The 13589-nt window shown below is 40.3% G+C and overlaps 1 protein-coding gene and 1 long non-coding RNA gene across 4 annotated transcripts in view; one reads left to right on the forward strand and one right to left on the reverse strand.

Moving 5' to 3' along the window:
* LOC141372479 (uncharacterized) overlaps positions 1-13589 on the reverse strand; it is a 272954-nt gene that overhangs the window by 80949 nt on the left and 178416 nt on the right. The gene's annotated exons all lie outside the window — the stretch shown is intronic.
* The window catches only part of DMP1 (dentin matrix acidic phosphoprotein 1), a 36150-nt gene continuing 22972 nt past the window's right edge, over positions 412-13589 (forward strand). Inside the window, exons 1-2 of one of the 2 annotated variants that reach the window (XM_073891195.1) lie at positions 8994-9107; positions 10210-10294. The gene's annotated coding sequence lies outside the window, so the exon portion shown is untranslated. Of the gene's footprint in view, positions 587-8993; positions 9108-10209; positions 10295-13589 lie in introns of those variants that run through there. The other variant, XM_073891194.1, reaches the window with a different exon arrangement.

The raw sequence follows: 13589 nt of genomic DNA on the forward strand, positions 1-13589 counted from the left end.
CAGGGCTCTCACGTAGCTTAGAAAAATGGTATAAAGTTTAAAGATCACCAATATGTTAGACTCTGTGTTTTTTATTAGTTTGCACAGTCCCAACTCTGCTGAAACACTGTATTTACAGAGAGCTTTGTCAGAAGGTGCTTCTCTTACTCTCAAGTCCGTTATTTTGGCCTTTGTCACTGGCTATACCCCTCCCCTCCTTTACCCTTTCCTTCTTTTCGTCCCTAGTATTTTTCCCATCAAAGAAATGAAGAAATTGTGGCAAGGCAATGCTTTGTCCTTTGCAGAATTTAATTCCTGGGTGTCTCCCTGTGTGAGGCCCCAGGCAAACTCCACAGTCAGGAACTGCCAGGCTTGAGCTTGTATTGATGGCCCTTTCTTCTGCTCCCAGATTTCAGTCACAACTAGCTGGGACCCAACTCCCACTCCCTAGTACTTTCCTTAGTTGAAACCACGAAATTTTTCCTTGCTATCCCAACTCCATCTCCCTATCTTCAGACCAATCGGAACTGAAGGCAGAAGATGCTTAGGCTGTAACAGACCAACACTTAGGTGTGGCACGTTTACTTCTTGTCTTATCCTGATTCCAGTAAGTAGACCCTTATGCTGTCTCCAAATGACAATCCCTTTGATCTTTCTAATTGGGCTTCTGCATAGCTTTCTCCTCACGTTCCAGTATAGTGATTAGAACTGTCCCAGCCCAATCAGCCTAAGATCACCAGCAAACCTGTTGTCTGACACAATCAGGCTTACTGACCCAGTGAGAGAAGGAGACTGTATGTAAGAGCAGCCTCGGGTATCTCAGCAAACAAAGAAAAAGACCTATTACAGGATTTTGGGAAAGGGTGAAATTTAGGTAATATTTAAATGAAGCAGTGTTCAAGAGGCTCAAAGAAAAGCAGGATTGTGGCTAACGGACTCATCATCAGGTTTGGACTGTGAAGTAGACCCAGGTTCCAGTGTCCTTGGAAAGTGCAAAGTTAAGATGGATGTGGACTGCTGTATTCAGAAACCCCTTATCTGAATCTCTGCACCTGAGCTGTAAATTAAGACTGATTCTCTGTGGCCAAGGGACTTAGACCCTTCAGGCAAGAGTGGGTGTTTTATTTTTATTGATATAATCTTAAGCAGCAGAGTCCTGATAATCCGTGATTTTAGAGAATAAATTTTCTCAGTGATTAATAAAGCAGGAGTCATTCAAAGTAGGGGGTTGTTATGACACTTTTCAGTGCCCTTGAGAGTGAGATTATTTTCTGTTAATTTTTCAGCTGGCTTTATCTGTGTCTGTTATTCCAGTCTGATAAATGGTGGGTAGATTTCTACTCTTTCATTCCAAGCTAATTTTTTACTTTCTCAGGAGGTATATTTCTGCTAAAACCAAGACTCTGCTTACCCTGCTAGCCTTTTCCTTCAAATCTGACAGAACTCTCAATGGCTGCCTGTTCTTTAAATATTGCCCATTCCACATCACCACCTTTGGACTTTGCATCACCCATGATTTCTGTTTCTTTTTTGCTGATTACTCTCTGTACTCTGAACACACATTGTCATTTCCTTTTAGTCCCAGCGTTTTGTACACAAATTTCTCTATTTAAACCCTAAAGCATGGCACTTCTCCACTGCCATTTCTCACTGCCTCATGGACACAGGGAGGTCTGTGTTCTGTCTCTTTTCTGTCTGTGTCCATTCAGCTAGTAGGAGCCCACAATAACTGGTCAAGTTCTGGTATTGAACAGTTCCCATCTCTCACTGAACTTGAGGTCTCTTCTGGAAGTCAAGTTGTACACTAACTTTGTAGATGTTTTCTTTCTCAGGAATCTCTCTCTCAGTTTCTGAAATTTGATTCTTAAGTTTTACATATTTCTCCTCACATTTTTTGGTTTGTCTTAAAAAAATAAATTAAGAGCCTGATGTTTATAACTGGTTCTGGCTTTTATCTTTTGGTAAAGCTCAAACTGTCATCTGTCATTATCTGCCAATTGTGAGGGCTGAATTTTCAAGAAAGTAAATAAGGAAATGTAGCCATTTTGTTCAACCAAGGAATCTTATCACAGTCTTCTTTTCCATTCTGACTAGACCCAGCATAAACAAGATAAGAAAACCCCTACAAAAACAATGAGAAACAATCAGAAAAAGAAAATCCACAGTATTCTTCATGGCTCTACACTTTAGAAAAAGACTGCCATCTTGAAATAAAATGGCTGTTGATAAATAAACTTACCTTAGATTTATCGGATAGATAAACAACAGCTCAATGATATTAAGGCTGTGAATACATAAATTTAATCAAATGTTTTGTTCCTTACCTCCTTTACCTATCTTCAGAAGAGTATTTGATGGAGAAATTTCCCAATCCAGGATGTCTATGGCTAGAGTTTTGGCAACATCACTGGCAATTCTCACTTTTTAGAACTTTGAGATAATCTTATCCACTTAGAGGTGTTTACAATATCCAGGGCAATGCTAATCAAAATGTGGCCACTGGTGTAGTGACAGCCTGCAAACTTTTTTTTTTAATTTTTAAAATTTTATTATGTTGTGTTAGTCACCATACAATACATCATTAGTTTTTGATGTGGTGATCCACGATCCATTGTTTTCGTATAACACCCAGTGCTCCATGCAGTACGTGCCCTCCTTAATACCCATCACTGGGCTAACCCATCCCCCCCACCCCCCTCCCCTCTAAAACCCTGTTTGTTTCTCAGAGTCCATAGGCTCTCATGGTTCATCTCTCCCTCTGATTTCTACCCCCTTCATTTTCCCTTCCTTCTCCTAATGTCCTCCACGCTATTCCTCATGTTCCACAAATAAGTGAAACCATATGATAATTGACTTTCTCTGCTTGACTTACTTCACTTAGCATAATCTCCTGTTCCATCCATGTTGATTAAAAGTTGGGTATTCATCCTTCCTGATGGCTGAGTAATATTCCATTGTATATATGGACCACATCTTCTTTATCCATTCATCTGTTGAAGTGCATCTCAGCCTTTTCCACAGTTTGGCTATTGCGGACATTGCTGCTATGAACATTGGGGTGCATATGGCCCTTCTTTTCACTATTTCTGTGTCTTTGGGGTAAATACCCAGGAGTGCAATTGCTGGGTCATAGGGTAGCTCTATTTTTAACTTTTTGAGGAATCTCCACACTGTTTTCCAAAGTGGCTGTACCAACTTGCATTCCCACCAACAGTGTAAGAGGGTTCCCCTTTCTCCACAACCTCTCCAACATTTGTTATTTCTTTCCCTGTCCATTTTTGCCATTCTAACTGGTGTAAGGTGGTATCTCAATGTGGTTTTGATTTGAATTTCCCCGATGGCTAATGATGATGAACATTTTTTCATGTGTCTGGTAGCCATTTGTATGTCTTCTTCAGAGAAGTGTCTTTTCATATCTTCTGCCCACTTTTTGACTTGATTATTTGTTTTTTGGGTGTTGTGTTTGAGAAATTCTTTATAGATCTTGGATACCAGCCCTTTATCTGTAGTGTCATTTGCAAATATCTTCTGCCATTCTGTGGGTTGCCTCTTTGTTTTGTTGACTGTTTCCTTTGCCGTGCAGAAGCTTTTTATTTTGACGAAGTCCCAAAAGTTCATTTTTGCTTTTGTTTCACTAGCTTTTGGAGATGTATCTTGAAAGAATTTGCTGTGGCTGATGTCAGAGGTTACTGCCTATGTTCTCCTCTAGGATTTTGATGGATCCCTGTCACACATTGAGGGCTTTCATCCATTTTGAGTTTATCTTTGTGTATGGTGTAATAGAATGGTCGAGTTTCATTCTTCTGCATGTGGCTGTCCAATTTCCCCAGCACCATTTATTGAAGAGACTGCCTTTTTTCCATTGCATGTTTTTTCCTGCTTTGTCAAAGATTATTTGACCATAGAGTTGAGGGTCCATATCTGGGTTCTCTCTTCTGTTCCATTGGTCTATATGTCTGTTTTTGTGCCAGTACCATGCTGTCTTGGTGATCACAGCTTTGTAATATAGCTTGAAATCGGGCAACGTGATGCCCCCAGGTTTGCTTTGCTTTTTCAACATTTCCTTGGCGATTTGGGGTCTTTTCTGATTCCATACAAATTTTAGGATTGTTTGTTCCAGCACTTTGAAAAATGTCATTGGAATTTTGATCGGGATGGCACTGAAGGCATAGATTGCTCTGGGTAGCATAGACATTTTAACAATGTTTATTCTTCCAATCTGTGAGCATGGAATATTTTTCCACCTTTTTGTGTCTTCTTCAATTTCTTTCATGAGTGTTCTGTAGCTCCTAGAGTATAGATCCTTTCCCTCTTTGGTTAGGTTTATTCTGAGGTATCTTACAGTTTTTGGTGCTATTGTAAATGGAATCGTTTCTCTAATTTCTCTTTCTACAGTTGCGTTGTTAGTGTATAAGAAAGCAACTGATTTCTGTGCATTGATTTTGTATCCTGCCACATTACTGAATTGCTGTATGAGTGCTAATAATTTGGGGGTGGAGTCTTTTGGGTTTTCCACATAAAGTATTGTGTCGTCTGCGAAAAGAGAGAGTTTGACTTCTTCTTTGCCAATTTGAATACCATTTATTTCTTTTTGTTGTCTGATTGCTGTGGCTAGGACTTCTAGTACTATGTTGAACAGTAGTGGCGAGAGTGGGCATCCTTGACGTGTTCCTGATCTTAAGGGAAAGGCTCTCAGCTTTTCCCCATTGAGGATGATATTCGCTGTGGGTTTTTCATAGATGGATTTTATGAACTTGAGGAATGTTCCCTCCATCCCTATACTCTGAAGAGTTTTAATCAGGAAAGGATGTTGTATTTTGTCAAATGCTTTTTCTGCATCGATTGAGAGGACCATATGGTTCTTCTCCCTCCTCTTATTAATGTGTTCTATCACATTGATTGATTTGCGAATGTTGAACCACCCTTGCATCCCGGGGATAAATCCCACTTGGTCATGGTGGATGATCCTTTTAATGTTTTGTTGGATCCTATTAGCTAGGATTTTGTTGAGGATTTTGGAATCCATATTCATCAGGGATATCAGTCTGAAATTCTCCTTTTTGATGGGGTCTTTGCCTGGTTTGGGGATTAAGGTAATGCCGGCCTCACAGAATGAGTTTGGAAGTTTTCCTTCGGTTTCTCTTTTTTGAAACAGCTTCAGTAGAATAGGTATTATTTCTTCTTTGAATGTTTGGTAGAATTCCCCAGGGAATCCATCAGGCCCTGGACTCTTGTTTTTTGGGAGGTTTTTGATCACTGCTTCAATCTTGTTACTGGTTATTGGCTATTCAGTTTGTCAATTTCTTCCTGTTTCAGTCTTGGCAGCTTATAGGTTTCCAGGAAGGCTTCCATTTCATCCAGATTGCTCAGTTTATTGGCATATAGTTGTTGATAATAATAATCCAATAATTGTTTCTATTTCCTTGGTGTTAGTCGTGATATCTCCCCTTTATTCATAATTTTATTAATTTGGGTCCTTTCTCTTTTCTTTTGGTAAATCTGGCCAGTGGTTTATCAATCTTTTAATTCTTTCAAAGAACCAACTTCTAGTTTCGTTGATCTGATCTCCTGTGTTTCTGGTTTCTAATTCATTGATCTCTGCTCTAATCTTAATTATTTCTCTTTTAATGCGTGGCTTAGGCATCATTTGTTGCCTTTTCTCTAGTTCTTTAAGGTGTAGAGTTAGTTGGTGAATTCGGGATTTTTCTATTTTTTTGAGTGAGGCTTGGATGGCTATGTATTTCCCTCTTAGGACCGCCTTTGCAGTATCCCATGTCTTGGACCGATGTGTTTTCGTTCTCATTGATTTCCATGAATTGTTTAAGTTCTTCTTTGATTTCCTGGTTGACCCAAACATTTTTGAGCAGAGTGGGCTTTAGCTTCCAAGTGTTTGAATTTCTGCCAATTTTTTTCTTGTGATTGAGTTCCAGTTTTAAAGCACTGTGGTCTGAGAATATGCAGGAAATAATCTCAGTCTTCTGGTATCGGTTGAGACCGGATTTGTGACCCAGTATGTGGTCTATTCTGGAGAAAGTTCCATGTGCGCTCGAGAAGAATGAGTATTCTGTTGTTTTAGGGTGGAATGTTCTGTATATATCTATGAGGTCCATCTGGTCCAGTGTATCATTCAAAGCTCTTGTTTCCTTGTTGATTTTCTGCTTAGATGATCTGTCCATTGCTGAGAGTGGAGTATTGAGGTCTCCTACAATTAACGTATTGTTATCAATATGACTCTTTATTTCGGTTAACAGTTGGCTTATGTAGATGGCTGCTCCCATGTTGGGGGCATAGATATTTACAATTGTTAGATCTTCTTGTTGGATAGACCCTTTAAGAATGATATAGTGTCCTTCTGTGTCTCTAACTACACACTTTAGTTTAAATTCTAATTTGTCTGATATAAGAATTGCTACCCCAGCTTTCTTTTGAGCTCTGCTGGCATGGAAGATGGATCTCCATCCCTTCACTTTCAGTCTGGATGTATCTTCAGGTTCAAAATGAATCTCTTGTAGACAGCATATAGAAGCGTCCTGTCTTTTTATCCAATCTGCAACCCTGTGCTATTTTACGGCAGCATTTAGGCCATTCACGTTGAGAGTGATTATTGAAAGATATGAATTAATTGTCATCATGTTGCCTGTGAAGATGTTGTTTTTATGGATTGTCCCTGTAAACTTCTGTTGTTATCACTCTTGGGGGTCTTTCTCCTTTTATAGAACCCCCCTAATATTTCTTGCAGGGCCGGCTTAGTGGTCACATATTCTTTCAGTTTCTGCCAGTCTTGGAAGCTCTGCAGCTCTCCATCCATTCTAAATGACAGCCTTGCAGGGTAAAGTATTCTTGGTTGCGTGTTCTTCTTGTTTAGTATCCTGAATATGTCTTGCCAGGCCTTTCTGGCTTGCCAGGTCTCTCTGGATAGGTCTGACAGTATTCTGATGTTCCTCCCTCTGTACATAAGGAATCTCTTCCCCCTAACTGCCCTTAAGATGGTTTCCTTGGTTCTGAGATTTGCGAGTTTTACTATTACATGCTGGGGCGTTGGCCTGTTTTCCTTGATCTTGGGAGGGGTCCTCTCTGCCTCTAAGACACAAATGTGTGTTTCATTCCCCAGATTAGGGAAGTTCTCAGCTACGATTTGCTCAAATATATCTTCTAGTCCTCTCTCTCTCCACTCTCTCCGGGATTCCAATAATTCTGACATTGGAACGCTTCATGATGTCACTTATTTCTCTGATTCTATTTTCATGGATTCTGAGTTGTTTTTCCCTGGCCTCCTCTTTTCCCTTTTTATCTATTAAATTGTTCCAGGTCTCTAATTTGTTCTTCAGCCTCACTTACCCTAGCTGTTAGATTATCTAGATTAGATTGGATCTCATTGATAGCATTTTTAAGTTCTGCCAATTCAGCTTTCATTTCTGCCCTTAGAGACTCTATGTTGCCATTAATTGATTTCTCCATTCTAGCTATTGTCTTCACAATTGCTAGCTTGAATTCCATCTCCGACATTTTGGTTATATCTGCATCCATTTGTAAATCTGCGGCATAAGTCATAATCTCTGAGTCTTTCGTATTTTGGGGGGTTCCTCCTCCTAGTCATTCTGTTGATGGGTGGTTGAGGGAATGTATAGAGTCCAAATTATTGACCAGAACCCAAGCAAGATGCACCTGTTTTCTAGGGACCTTAGGGTGGCTGGCCTCTTATTTTCCCAGCCTGTCTTCTGGGGAAGGGGTCTGGGGTGCCGTTACTCAGGCAACCCTGTTTGGGCAGTTGTCCTGCCCCCTGTGCGGGGGATGGGCTCAGTGGGAACCAGTTTTTGGGGTTTTTGTACTCTGGTGGCTTTCCCTGGAGGCTTTCCTCGTCTCTTCCGAGAGTCAGAGCAGAAGAGACCATTTCCAACCCTCTGCCTCAGAGCAGAGAGACTGCAGTCTGTTCTTCAGTGAGCTCTCCAGGCCACACTATCTCCGTTTCTGTCTGTGCGGCTATAAACTGCAGCACCCTGGGTTGTGCGCCCCTCTGCAGTGCTCCCAGTCCTGCCTCCAGGTCAGGGCACGTCTCTGCCCTTTGTACTTCTAAAACCACCAGCTGCCCCCAGTTCGCATGCTCCAGGTTTCCATCCGGGGGGCTGCCCTAAACTCCTTTCCCCACTGCTACCAGTCTGTGAATCTGTGCCCCATCCCCAGCGTGGGACGCTATCGTTCACCTGTGGTGTAGGATCCCCATGGCCAGGCTCCCTCCCGCTGCCATTTATCCTCCGATATCTGCCCGCGGAATCATGGCTCCCCACTTCATACCTCGAAACCAACCTCCTGTGATATTCTGTTTGTAGAGATCCAGATCTTCTTACCTCTCAGGCTGATTTCATGGGTGCTCAGAGTGGTCTAGTAGATATCCAGCTCAATTCCAGGGACCAGCTGGAATAGGGTCCCTTAATCCTCCCCCAACTTTTCCCCCCTCCCCAAACTTTTTGTTAGAGTTCAGAAGCACAGGAATTGAGAATAAGCATTTATAACTTTATAGCAACTTGACATTGCCATGAAATCCAAGTGTGATCATTTTTCTGGTAATTCATTTTCATTGTATTTGTATATGCATAAATCCAGGAAACACGAGGGAATGGATACTAATGATGTGGGATAATGGTGGAAGGAATGTAAAGTTGGATCAGGCTGAAGTTATTGATATGGGCTCACTAAGCAGAGATTCTGCATTTAATGTTATAGTTCAAGGAGTCAGAAAGGGCTCTAAGAGTTTGGCTGGTTGACTGACCGAAAAATGGACCAAAAGGTGGCTCACAGTGAGTGAACTGGAAATACTTGACCTTCTTTGATTTGATGTAGAGGGAGAGATTCAGAAATTTAGGGATATTGGAATTTTGGAGTGGATTTGTCATTTAAGATCCACTCATCTATACTGGGAGGGTCTAGAAGACATACCTTTCATCAATACTTTAAGAAAATAAATTTGTGAGGCCCAGTGTCACTGAAAAGCTCCATGATCATTCCTCTCTGCAGGCAAGACCTTATAGTGGAAATCCCAGCCATTCAATTTGAAACCTAAATGCAATGAAGATAATTGGATCCCCAAGGTGGAAGAGGCCAAGTGGTGGCACTCAACTGCCAAAGGCAAGGTGGGTATGGTTATTGTATTGGATAGCAAAGTCAAAATAAGAACTGAAATAGTCTGACTTGTGCAGATCTATGGCATTGGCTAGTTAACCATGGTGCTACTAGAAGTGAAATTGATGGTAAGCCTAACAAATTATCTGTATAAGCAGAAAAGTTCTATGTTGAAAGTCTAATTCAAATCATAAAAACAGAGATGGACAGTTCCTCAATCAATTCCCATACTTGAAACAGTTTACAGACCCAAAACCCCTTGAGGAAGGACACTACTGAAAACTTTTAATCTTTTTCCTACCCTTCCCCAAAGGGACCTATGGCCTTTTACTAGGATAACTGTACATCATTGTGAAAAATAAAACAATGAAACATTATGGGGACCACTGGACGCGGACTCTGAACTGACATAAATTCTAGGAGACCCAAAATGTCACTGTGGCTTACCAGTAAGAGCAGGGGCTAATTGGAGGTCAGGTGAACAATTAAGTTTTAGCTCGGGCCCATCTCACAGTGGGTTCAGTGGGTCCTCAAACTCATCCTGTGGTTATTTTCCCAGTTGCAAAATGCATAATTGAAGTGAACATATTAGCAGATGAGAATTTCCATACTGGTTTCCTGACCTGTGGAGTGAAGGCTTTTATAGTGAGAAAAGCCAGTGGAAGCATTAGAACTAACTCTACCCAGGAAACTGGTAAATCAAAAGTGATACTGAGTTCCTGGAGGATTTACAGAGGTTAGGGCCACCATCACAGACCTGAAAGATGCAAGGGTAGTGATTCCCGCCCCATCCCCATTCAACCTTCCTTATTTGGCCTGTGCAAAAGACAGATGGATCTTGGAAAATAACAGTGGGTTATTGTAAACTTAACCAGGTGATGACTCTAACTGCAGCTGCTATACCAGATATGGTTTCATTGCTTGAGCAAATTACACATCCACTGGTACGTGATATGCAGCACTGATCTGGCAAATGCCTTTTTCTCCATCTCTGGTACAAGAAAACCAGCAGAAGCAGTTTACTTTCAGCTGGCAAAGCAGCAATACACCTTCACTTTTTACTTTCACTATACCTATCAACTCTCTAGCCCTATGTCATAATTTACTTTGCAGGGATTTTGATTGCTTGTACCTTCTGGAAGATTTCACACTGGCCTATTACATTGATGCATTGATGACAATATACTGACTGGACCCAGTAAGTAGAAACTATGCGAGATTTATTGGTAAGATATTTGCATGTCAAAAGGTGGCAAATAAATCTTACTAAAATTCGGAGGTCTTTTACTTCCATGGAATTTCTAGGGGTTCAGTGGTATGGGGCATGTTGAGATATCCCTTCCAAGATGAAAAGTAAACTGTTGCATCTGGCCCTTCCTACCACCAAGAAAGAGGCAAAGTCCTAGTGGGCCTCTTTGGATTTTGTCTCCAAAACATATTGTTTGGAAACAATATATTTCTCATTTTGTGTGTGTTATTCTAGCCCATTTTACTGAGTGACCCAAAAAGCTGCTAGTTTTGAGTGGGGCCCAAAAGAAGAGAAGGCTCTGCAATAGGTCCAGGCTGGTGTGCAAGATGCTTTGCTACATGGTCCATATGATCCAGCAGATCCAATGGTACTTGAAGTATCAGTGGCAGGGATGATGTTTGGAGCCTTTGGGAGGCCCCTATAGGTGAATTGCAGCATAGGCCTTTAGGATTTGAGAGCAAAGCCCTAACATCATCTGCAGGTAACTAACCTCCTGTTGAGAAACAGCCCTTGGCCTGCTACTGGGCCTTTGCAGAGATTGAACACTTGACTGTGGGTTTCCATGATACCATGTGACGTTAGCTTCCTATCATGAACTGGGTGTTATCTGGCTCATGAAGCCATAAAGTTAGGCATGCCCAGTGATAATCCATCATCAATGGAAGTGGTGTATATGTGATTGCTTGATAGAATGGTGAAATGGCCTTTTGAAGACTCAGTACAATGCCAGCCAGGTGGCAATACTTTGCACTGGGGCAAGGTTCCACAGAAAGCTGCATGTGCTCTGAATCAGTGTCCAATATATGGTGTTATTTCTACTGTAGGATTCATGAGTCTAGGAATCATTCAAGTGGAAAGTGGAGTGGCACCGTTTGCTATTATCCCTAGTAACCTACTGGCAAAACTTCTGCTTCTTGTTCCTGTGGCTCTATGCTTTGCTGGCCTAGAGATCTTAGTTCCAGAAGGAGGAATGCTTTCACCAAGGAGACACAATTACTCCATTGAACTATAAGTTAATACTGCTGCCTGGCTACTTGGAGCTTCTCATGCCTCTGAAACAGCAGGCAAGAAGAGTTATGGTTTTGGCTAGGGTGACTGATCATGATAACCAAGGGGAAATTGAACTATTACTCCACAATGAAGGTAAAGAAGACTATGTCTGGAATATAGGAGTTCTGTGATTAAGGGCAGCAGAAAACTAGAACCACCCAATCAAGACAGGACTATGAATGACAAGTGACAAATCTTTCTTTGTCTGATTTATCTAGTTTGGCATAACGTGGCATAAAGCCTATCCATGTTGTCACAAATGGGAAGATACCTTCCTTTTTCATGGCAGAATAATGTTCCATTGTATATATGGCATCTTTTCCACATCTTTTTTATCCATTCATCCACTGATGGGCATTTGGGCTGATTCCATATTTAGCTATTATAAATAATGCTGTGATAAACATGGAAATGCATGTATCTTTTCAAAAGCCTGTTTTGATTTCCGCTGGGTATATGCCCAGAAGGAGAATTGCCGGATAGTACAGGTCTATTTTTAATTTTTTGAGGAAACTCCACATCGTTTTTCACAGTGGTTGGACCAATTTACATTCCCACCAACAATGTATAAGAGTTCCCTTCTCACCACATTCTTGGCAGGACCTGTTGTCTCTTGTCTTATTAGATGGTGTCAATGAAGGTTTTCACACATTGCTGTCATGACTGCCACTGGTCTGTCACTGCTACTAAGATGTATTTTAAAAGACATACTTTCAGATTCAGCTACTCTTTTCCAGGCCAATCTTTTTCCTTCTGCAAATTAAGAGTTGACTCTTTTGTAATTCTTTGATTGGCTCATGGAGAGTTGTAAAAAGGAAGTCCCAAGTAGGACAACTTGGAGAACTGATGCTGTGGTCTATTCTAAGCATTATTTAAGATTGGCAAAGAAAAAGGAAGGACATGATGTACTCAGTGCTATCCATTTTTATTCTACTAGCAATTTTCTCCAAGATCAGAACATCCTGAGGTCTCCAGATTGGAAAAGAATCAATTTCTGTGGCAGACTAAAATCAACCTTTTTCAAATAACTAAGCTGTGGTATTGTAAATTCCCAGTCTCCAAATAGTAAGATGCAATTTTCAAATGTTCTCACAAATAGGAAAATTAAAAAAAATTTTTTATACATTCTCAAACCTCAAAACAAAGAATTAATTTAACTATCATTATGAAGAAGAGAGAAAAATATTTTTAAAAACTCAAAAAATTCTGGTGTAAAAAAATTACAAGCACTTGTTTACTTTAGAATGGTGAAATTACATCATGAGCTCACAGAGGAGCTGATCTTAATGATCACATGCAATATTAATTTTCTAAAAACAATATTTATCTAAAGGCTTTTTACTATTATATATATATATACTTACTTTACTATTTACTATCACTTACTTTACTATTATATATAATATATAATATACTTACCTAAAGACATAAAACAAATGTACAACTTCAACAAAATTTACAAAGCAAATGTGTATGTAGCTACTAAGTTACAAAACAATACTGCTTAGCTCACCAGGAGCCACTCCCACACCTCTTCCCCACTTCCATCCCCTCCCTGCTCCCAAAAGCAACTCTCAGCCTAACTATGTAATTGCTTTCTTTCTTTTTTTTTTTTTTTAAAGATTTTATTTATTTATTTGACAGAAAGATAGCAAGAGCAGGAACACAAGCAGGGGGAGTGGGAGAGGGAGAAGCAGGCTTCCCGCCGAGCAGGGAGCCCGATGCGGAGCTCCATCCCAGGACCTTGGGATCAAGACCTGGGCCGAAGGCAGACGCTTAACTGACTGAGCCACCCAGGCACTCCTCACTTTCTTGTTTTTCTTTTTGCTTTTACCACTTAAATATGCATTCTAAAATACTATCATTTTAGTTTACCTACATTTGAACTTTATATAAATGGTATCATACAACACAGATTCTTCTGTTTTGTATTGTTTAACTCAACATTTATGTTTTTCATCATACATATTGCTATATATCTTTTTTGTTTTTTTCATTTTCATTGATGTACACTTTCTCTTATACAAAATATATAACAATTTGTTTATCCATTCTACTGCTCATGGACATTGTTTTTTTCCATTTTTTGACTATTATGAAAAATGCTGCTATGAACATTTATGTATATGTCTTTGAGTGCAGAGAAGCATACATTTCTCAAGGGTGTATGCCTAGAAATCAAATTGCTGAGTTA

This window comes from Callorhinus ursinus, unplaced genomic scaffold (genome assembly GCF_003265705.2).
Source record: "Callorhinus ursinus isolate GAN/ISIS: 27379988/994484 unplaced genomic scaffold, GSC_fseal_2.0 scaffold4, whole genome shotgun sequence".
Classification (NCBI taxonomy): domain Eukaryota; kingdom Metazoa; phylum Chordata; class Mammalia; order Carnivora; family Otariidae; genus Callorhinus; species Callorhinus ursinus.